The 10,026-nt window shown below is 33.3% G+C and overlaps 1 pseudogene; it reads left to right on the forward strand.

Annotated features, from left to right (window-relative positions):
• The first annotated feature begins 3,066 nt into the window (after positions 1-3,066).
• On the forward strand, positions 3,067-6,151 carry LOC120189382 (annotated as a pseudogene).
• Positions 6,152-10,026: the final 3,875 nt, after the last annotated feature.

Genomic DNA, 10,026 nt, shown 5'->3' on the forward strand with positions numbered 1-10,026 from the left:
TTGAGAAAATTATAAGTTGATTCTTTTCAGGTTATGATGAAGAAATAGCTTGAGCTAATTGGTTTGAACGTTTTAAAATTTTATCTGTATTATTTTGAATATTTTAATGTATTTATGATATTTATATATATTTTAATCTCACATTGAGTTATCACTGTCTCACTAAGTTTTACTTAGCGTGTGATGATTTTCATGCGTAGGTTCAGACAAGGATTAGAACATGCAGTAAGGAGCCGCTCGAACATCTTTTTGGATATCGTCTATACTATCAATATCAGTAAGACATATATGATGTTGCTTTTGACTAGTAGTGACATATATATTTATGTTATCAATAGTTTATTTGAAATAAAGTTAAATGGTTTGTAATAGTAACTAGGACCATTTTATTTTGACTAGACTAGCCATATCAGTATCTATGAATGAATAATTTAAACAAATATATGATTATATTCTAAAATGGGTTTTAAACGATATGGTGATTAGGCAGTTATATATAAGTTAGAAAACAATATTAAACTGCTTAATTGCTGCTTGAAAACGAATATATTTTTAATGATTAAATAATATTTTATGTTTTTAAAAGATTAATGGAATAATTTTAAAGTTAGAATATGAATGTTTTAAAACAAAACAAAATTTTAAGTATTTATGTTCAGTGAAGGTTTGTAAAGTTGATGTGACATCTTTAGCTCAAATTTTGAGACGTATACAAGCTATGTGTGTTACAAGGGCAATATCGATACCCCTTAAAGGAGTATCGATACTCAGGGTCCAATATCGATACTCAGATGGTTAGTATCGATACTGAGGCATTTTTGAAAACATCAAAGCCGAATTTGGTATCGATACTCATGGGAGTATCAATACCCAAAGTAGAGTATCGATACCACATTATTTTTCAAAACATTGAAGCAAATTTTGGTATCGATACTTATCTGAGTATCGATACTGTTGGCACAATATAGATACCCACGATGATTTTTGGGTTATTTTGGTTAATTGATTTGGGTATTCAGGCTGAGGTGTTTTGAGTTCGTATAAGCTACAAGTATTCAATACAAGTGAACACATTCAAGATTGTTAAGTTCTCACCTAAAAATCAAGTAAGATATGACGGCATAAGATTTGCCTTTGTGTGAAACTCGGGAAAAGGTTCGGACACCTGTGTTACTCTAGCACTATGACAATCGTCCATTGTTGTGAGTATTAGGATATTGTTGATGGTATGCATCCGAAGCATGTAAATTTCGGGTCGTACCGGCACGAATTTTGATGCACATAAATTCTGGAATCGTACCCTATGCTCGACTAGGTTCGGGATGTGAACTTCCGATGCATGTTGAATTCTGGTCCTCACCCAACCTCTCGGGAATTCGTAATAGACTAAGGGCCCTAAGATCCAATGCATGTAAGATTCCGATTTTTACCCCAAGGCTATCACGTCTAGGTAGGCTAGTGTGCGTTCGAGATGCACGTAAATTCCTCTGACTACATCTAGGCCTATCTCATGTTTGTTTGTTTACTTAGCATGTTCATAACTTACGCACCGACATGTTCATGTAATGAATGCATGCAATATACTTAGTTATTCTTGTGGCACTGAGATTGTGAGCTCAGCGTATGGAATGTGTTTTTCGTGCACATGTTAGTAGAGTGATCATTGATGAGCCTATCGCGTCAGTACATTCCAAACTAGATGATTTGCAGAGTATGTCTTGAGTATATGTAGAGGGCATGCATTTTATATGGATCTTTGTACGATCGAGTTATAACTCTATTTTGATTTATACTCTATAGATATATTTTTACGTATTGGGAGACTCCCATATTTTTGTAAACTCGATTTCAATTATGTACAATTTATAATGAATGATTTTGATGTTATTAAACGTTTTTAAAAAAATCGAGTTGACAATTTTGGTGGTTTCATGTGATCGTAATCCATGAATCCTTGGGTCGGACTATATTAGGGTGTTACAAACTAAATTAATGAAAAAATTCACACATCATTTAATGATTAATTATCATGTAAAAAGATTTTTTTATAGCTTAAAATCATTATAAGGTAAACATTTCTTAGTTATTTATAATTTTGTTAGACGAAAATATTAGAACTCAAATACTTTTTAAAAAAAATAATATTTTGATTTTATCACGAGTTTTTATTTTATAAAAAAATTAAATACTTAGATAAAGGTCTACCATGTTAAAAATGATTGAATAAGGATATAATATTTTAAATATGTTCAAATAAATTTCTAATCTTTTGAGATATTATCAAATAAGAGCTCTTATTTAAAAAAATAAAAAATGTTTAATCTTTATTTAAATATATTAAAAGCTTTAAAATGCTAAACTCTTATCTAAACAACCTCAAAAAGGTTTAATCCTTTTAAAATAAGGTCTTAATAAGCTCGATATAGGTGGTCTGTCATTATCGCTTGTGCAAATTGCTAGTATTTGGTAAATTTATAATGTGAAATTTATTCCATTTTAAACTTAAATTTCAATCCGAAAATCCTTATTGTTTCCATATTACTTGGAATTCAGTGCCTCAAAGGTGAGAAAGATGATAAGTTCAATGAATTCTGTCATTGTAAAAATCATTTGGATATAATTATACGTTTAGTACATAAATTATCAACTTTAATTTATTTTAATACTTAAATTTTCATATTTTTTTTAAATTAAATTAAATTATTGTTTTATTTTAGTATCATGTTCAAAATTTAATGGAAATAATTTTAAAAAATAAAAAGTTTAAGTGCTAAAAAAATTAAAATTAATAGTTTAGATACTAACTATGTAGTTTATCCCAATCATTTTCACCGCCTATAGATTAGGCAACTAATGCTCAAAATACTTGACCGAACATCAAACACTGTTTTCTGATTTGTCTTTATGCTCTGTTCATAATTTAAGACCCGAATCAAATTCCCCGTCAAAAAGTAAGCTTTGCCGAGTGATTGTGACATTTAAGACGTTTCTTAAGTTCTTCCCTTGGTTTTCACCAGGTTTTCAAGGTCTAAAACGTGTTCCTAATCTCGTTTAAAAACCTCAAAAATCTACCCTTGGAGTCTTCTGTTCTCAACTCCAAACCATCTTCCATTTCTGAATCTCTGAATTTCTCAGGGACTATGATATGGAAACTCATAACAAAATCCCAGTTTTTATCTCTCCAGCTTCACTAATCTTTCTGCTGTATTCTGTTGCTCAGTTTAGCTATGCGGTTACTGATACAATCAAGCGAGGCGAATCAATAAGAGATGGCGGGAGCTTGATATCCGGGAATAATGTTTTTGAACTGGGATTTTTCAGACCTGGAAACTCCATATTCAGATATGTAGGGATATGGTACAAGTTTGATTCGAAAGCAATTGTTTGGGTTGCTAATAGAGACAGGCCAATATCAGGCAGAAATGGAATTTTGAGCATCGAAACTGACGGCAAATTAGTCGTCCGAGATGGAAATAACAGTTCAGTATGGTCATCGAATGTTCCTGGTTCATCAGCGAAACTGATGAATACCGGAAATTTCATGCTATCAACAGAGGACAGTATTGGTGATTCAAACAAGGCCTTATGGCAGAGCTTCGACGAGCCCACCGATACTTTTTTACCGGGAATGAGAGTTCCGGTGAGTTCTAAAAGAGGCGAATACCAACCTTTCAGCTCATGGAAATCGCCCGATGATCCTTCACCGGGAAACTACAGCATGGGAGTTGATCCTAGTGGAGGACAGCAGATAGTAATATGGAACCATGGCAAGAGATGGTGGAGAAGTGGGCAGTGGAATGGTCAGTTTTTCACAGGCGTCCCCTTCATGAGAAACAATGCCAGTACCTTCCATGGTTTCGACATTTCGCAGCCGGATGAAACCGGAACCATGTACATTACGTACAGGGCATCAACACCGGAAAATTTTCGATTTCAGATAAGCTGGGAGGGTAGAGAAAAGCAGTCAAGGTGGAATGCTGGTAAAAAGCAATGGGACTATCTGCAATCGGAGCCTGACCCTGCTAATGAATGTGAGCTTTATAATTTTTGTGGCAATTATTCGACCTGTGACCGACTTGATCGTCGAATGTGCATTTGTTTAGAAGGGTTTAGACCAAGGTCTCAAGCTCAGTGGAATGCAAGGGACTGGTCAGGTGGGTGTGTACGTAATACCGAACTGCAGTGCCCGAGGACTAATGGTACATCAGTAGGAAAGGCTAAACCAGATGTACTTGAGAAAATCAAGTGCACAAAGCTACCGGATTTATCAAAATTGTTGTTGTCCGAGGGGGATGAAGAAGCTTGTAAACTACGGTGCTTGGAAGATTGTTCATGTACTGCGGTTGCATTTATTCCTGGGATTAGATGCATGATATGGACAGCGGACTTGGTCGATATGCAGTATTTTCACCAAGGTGGAAACATAAATTTCTTCTACCGCCTCCATCACTCCGAATCAGGTGAGCTATGGTCCCATTAGAAGCTTTTCACTATCACGCTTTCGCCATAGTACCAAAGTTCGTGAACAAATTTCTTCAAATTGCAGTAACTTTATCAGATTTGTGGCAAATTAGGCATCTAGTGATCTGCATCATGTTAACCAAAATGACAGACCATACACTAATTTTAACATTGATTCTGCTGTATTTATTAGCTGCCTATATATATGAAGCAAATTTGAATCTTCTACAAGATCTTTAAACAATGGACATCTAACACATCTTGTAACAACATATGCTAACACCCTTCTTTTATCACTTTGAATGTAGATCGCAGGAGGAAGATATCGAGTCTCGCGATAGTTATAATTTCTCTGATAGTGGCAGGCTTCTTGGGAGCATCTCTTTGGCTCCTTTGGAGATTCAAGACGAAGCTAAATGGTAAGATTTTTCTCCCTCTAACGCAAATAAGATATGAAACGAAATGTGGGTATTTATTTTTTCAGGTTTGTTTGCAGTTTCATCGAAGCCTTGCTGCAAGGACGATGATGTAGCAGTTTTCGATGTGTCCAAGGGAAAAAGCAAAGAATTCTCAACAGATCTTTCGGGACCAACTGATATCCTTACAGATGTGAATCAAGTCAATGGGCCAGAGCTACAAAATTTTGATTTTAGTTGTATTGCTACTGCAACAAACAACTTTTGCGAAGGGAACAGACTCGGGCAGGGTGGTTTCGGCGCCGTTTACAAAGTGAGTTTCTTTAGTTTAGTTACAAAGCTTTAATGTGCCAATGCTATTGAATTGAACCAAAGGTAATAACAGTTTCTGTTTATGTTTCATCACTAGGGGGAACTTCCTGGAGGCGAACAAATAGCGGTGAAGAGGCTTTCGGGACAGTCCGGCCAAGGCTTAGAGGAGTTCAGAACCGAGATTATATTGATTGCCAAACTGCAGCATAGAAATCTTGTTAGACTATTGGGCTGCTCCATTCAAGGGGAAGAAAAGCTGCTGATTTATGAGTATATGCCTAATAAAAGTTTAGACAATCTTCTTTTTGGTATGTTCCTTGTTATCCAAGTTTACTTTTCTTTCTAGTTGTAGCTGTTCGATTGTGCTGTGACTTCTGACAGTTAGAAACTGATAAAATTTTCCTGCAGATGAGGCCAAGAAAGCAGAGCTAGACTGGAAAACCCGCCTCAGCATCATCGAAGGCATCGCAAGAGGACTTCTTTATCTCCACCGAGACTCGAGGCACAGAATAATCCATAGAGACTTAAAGGCCAGCAACATTTTATTGGATGCAGAAATGAATCCAAAGATTTCAGACTTTGGTATGGCCAGAATGTTCGGGGGAAACCAAAACGAAGCTAATACAGTTCGAGTCGTTGGCACATAGTAAGCAATCACTCTACTTGTTAAAACAGAAAGCTCGAGTTTCGAAAAATGTCAATAGCTTTCGACAGAACTAATCGTCTCTTTCCTTGAAATGTGCAGTGGATATATGTCTCCTGAATATGCATGGAAGGCCTATTTTCGGTGAAATCCGATGTTTACAGCTTCGGGTACTATTGTTGGAGATCGTTAGTGGCCATAGGAACAGTAGCTTTCGATCATTCGAGCATACAAGTCTTCTCGCATATGTAAGTGCAGAAAATGCATCATTTGATCATATCTGCAGCTGAAGCTGAAATATTATACTAATCAAGTGGGAAACTGGTTTCAGCATGGCGTCTTGGAGTGAAGATAAAGTAATGGATTTGGTGGATCCTTGCATTCGGGATTCAAGCTCTCCAAATGAAGTGTTGAAATGCATACATATAGGGATGCTGTGCGTGCAAGATTCTCCAGCACATAGACCGAAAATGGATGCCGTCATGGTACTGCTCGAGAGCGAAACCGCGACACTTCCGACGCCTACGAAACCAACGTATACATTCCTGAGGACCGCCGTGGAAGAGGAATATGTTGTGGATGATAAAGAAATTGTGTCTTCAAATGATATCACAGTCACGACCATAGTTGGAAGATAGATTGTTTTGTTCATAAAATTTAAGTGAAATATATAAATTATATTTTTACATCACTGAAAATTTTCTCTACTTAGTCTCTTCGTCTTCCCTTGTTTGCAGTGATTGGATTACCTTGTATGCGTCGGATAGCTTATGTTGTTTCGACATATTTTTTACGCTAATTTTTAACACACGTATGGATAAAAATATATTGTTTTAAGATATAGATTAGACTTATTTAAGGATCCAGTCCTTCATCTTAACATTTAGGGATATTATAAAATATTAAGTTATACAAAATGTCTTAATTATGTGTTTAGTTTATGTTTATGTTATAAATATTTATTGTAATTTTATTTTTAATAAAATTAACTATTTCTATTTGCATCAATATATATATATATATATATATATATTAATTTTCTGTGTTTAGATGATTAAAAATAAATTTGATAAACTTAAAAATATAAACTTCTTTGGTATTAAATTAGAAAAATAATATAATATTTTTAAAATAAAAGTAAAATGAATGGATCAAAGATATATTTGGGTTAAATATTCATAAAAATAAATAAATTCGAATAAAATTTGAGACACATTTTAAATTGAATAAAATTAAAAAAAACATGCAAATTAACCAAAATAACAATTGCATTAAACTAGGCCCACTAGTCAAGCCATTAACCCTATAATAAATTCGTTTATCCGGTACATAACTCAAGTCGACCTAGCTGTATAACCCAACCGATCCAACCACACTCGAGAGAAGTTAATTCTATGCAAATGACATCACAAGACAAAGTGACCTTAAAGAGTTTGAATGAATGTTGTAAGTTACCACAATAATATGCAATATCAAAGCTTAAGTGAGAACATTAACATGCATCCCTAAGTAACCGCAAAGGAACACACTGGATTTCAAGGACATCTCTACTCCATTACTTCATTGCCTTCTTTCAATGACTCAGGTTGCATTTCAAGAATAATGAAAGATTTTCAACTTTCGATAACAAATAAAAACACCACAAGTTTAGAGAAAAATGAGAGGGTAGACATCTAGAGATAAAATGAAGTTGAAAAATCTCGCTTATACAAACTAAAATTTAATTTTCAAAGATTGAGATTGCAGAATGTCAAATCCAACAAGGAACATGGAGACAAATCAATGGATCTAAAAAAAACTCGATAATCGGATATCACTCTTCGTGGTGATCTCCCCTTGAGAAAGCACCTCCGGTGAAACATAATCAATGGATCCAACAACCCAATAACTAATATGTGAATTCATCCACTGAACTCCATCCAAAACCCATGATCTTCAATGTCGAATTTTTGTTTTCTCAAGAACAAGCAATTTTCCAATTCTAGATCCCTGTGAATCACCTTTAACCCTTGCGGCCTACGTGGTCTGTCGCACCACTACCACCGCGTCGGCCTATGAGTACCTCGTTTCTGCGATGACCCAATCAAACAACATACCATCGAAGCAGAGATCCAGAACTAAGTGAACGTCGGTTTGATCTTCGTAAATGCAATGGAGGTCGATCACATTCGAATGTATATTCTTGACGATCTTTCGCATCACTGGGATTTTGTTGATCAACAACGCGTCGGAGATGAAAAACTAATACTATGTCGTCAATTATGCTCTTTGAAGAAGCTCTAGTTTTCTCAACGCGAGGCATTGGCGTGGTGGTGGTGGTGAATCTTTTCAGAATTTTAACGGCGAATTCTTTGCATTTTTCAATATCATCATTACTTCTTTTTAACTTTTTCTCTGTGAGAAACCCACTTAATTTGACTTCAAATAATTACAACTAATAACTAGAAACAGAAAAACTATTTCAATGGAGCAGGTGTCCAAAGATATACGAGAGAAGACGAGCAATTTGGGGGTTGAGGAGAAAAAAATATTAAAAAATGGGTAAATTGAAATGGAACCCCTAAACTAATTTGAATTTACAAAAAGACTCAATCGATATTTGTCTAAAGTTAGGGGTTAAAATGAAAATTAAATTATTTTACTAACAGGTCACGTAATCAAACTAACGACATTCAACATCCAAGTGGCCAAACTTAATAAGATGATAACATAAATGACCAAAACTTATATATATTAACTTTAGTGAGACCAAACTTAATCCACGTATATTTACGTGAAAATGATGTAATTTTAATTTTATGTCACGTCAACAAACCGTTAAAGGTTTAACTACCATTAACCTTCAGTGGCCACATTTTAATTAAAATTAAACGAAAGTGACCAAATCTTATGTTTTTGAATTCCAAGAGGAAAAATTTATAAAACTCAAACGAAAGTGACAATTTCTATAGTTTACCCTAAAATAAATTTAGGAATCTCTTGATAAATTAAAATATAATAGAGACCATTCAGAAATCACCATTTTATCATGATTTTCGTTTGAATTTTTTTATTTAATATCTTCATTAGAGGATTAAAACTCAAACTAAAAAAATTAAATCACAAGGATTTAATATAAGAAATGAAAAGATTATCTCTTTGGAGATGAACTTGATTGATGAAGAAATCTTGAAAGATGATTTAGTTGAAGCTTGAAAAAAAAAGGAGGAAGGTGAGATGAAATGGAGAAGTTCTTAGAATCTAGGGAGAATGTGTTTGAGAGATTTTAAAACATAAGAGATTAGTTATAAAAGGAAATGGAATTTAAAATATTACATTAATACTATAGAAAATCATTTTCTCAATCCAGATTTCAAATTAACCTACTTTAGTAAAAGTTATTATTTATTTTCAAAAAACTCATTTTAATCTAAAAGTTTATTTTTTAAAAATTATGAAAAATCTAAACTTACCACTTGAAATATTGATCCAAATCTCGGGATATTACGTACTAGTGGTTATAAAAAGAATAACTTATAGATAGCCATTGATACTCATGATAAAGGAAAAAAATGGGTAAAGCACACAAATAGTTTCCTAGTTATAGTTATAGGATACGACTTCATTGAATCCTTTGACTATTAAAAGTTATTTTGGGGCGAAGCTAGAAAATTTATTTTGGAGTGTCAAATTTAAAAATTATATAAAGATTCTTTTAAAGTGAGAAAATTGATTTTTAAATTTTTTCTTGTTAAATATATGGGTTAATGTTCGACTAAATTTTTGTTTTCCTCCCTTAAGTTTGAAAGATAATAAATTGATCATTAATATTATCGTTTTGTAACAAAATCACCATCAACATTAATGATTTGGAACAAAATGTTCACTCCACCACCATCTTCATTAAATTAATGATGTGACAATTTTTTTAAAAAGTAAATATTTAGTTTTATCCTTAAACTACTGCTAAAACATCAAATAGGTCATTGAACAATAATCTCGTATCTAATTTACCCTTAAAAACTTTCTATTTTAAAAAAACCCAAAAATTATAATTGTATTTGAACACTTTTTAAAAAAAAACAAAAATATATAAAAACAATAAAAATGTAAAAAATAAATGCTAAATATATTTTGAACAATTATGATGAGCTAATAGAATAATAGTATTTTAAATAATAAAAATTAGAATTACCTAAATAATAAAAATATATT

This window comes from Hibiscus syriacus, unplaced genomic scaffold (assembly GCF_006381635.1).
Source record: "Hibiscus syriacus cultivar Baekdansim isolate YM2019G1 unplaced genomic scaffold, ASM638163v2 tig00004072_pilon, whole genome shotgun sequence".
Lineage (NCBI taxonomy): Eukaryota > Viridiplantae > Streptophyta > Magnoliopsida > Malvales > Malvaceae > Hibiscus > Hibiscus syriacus.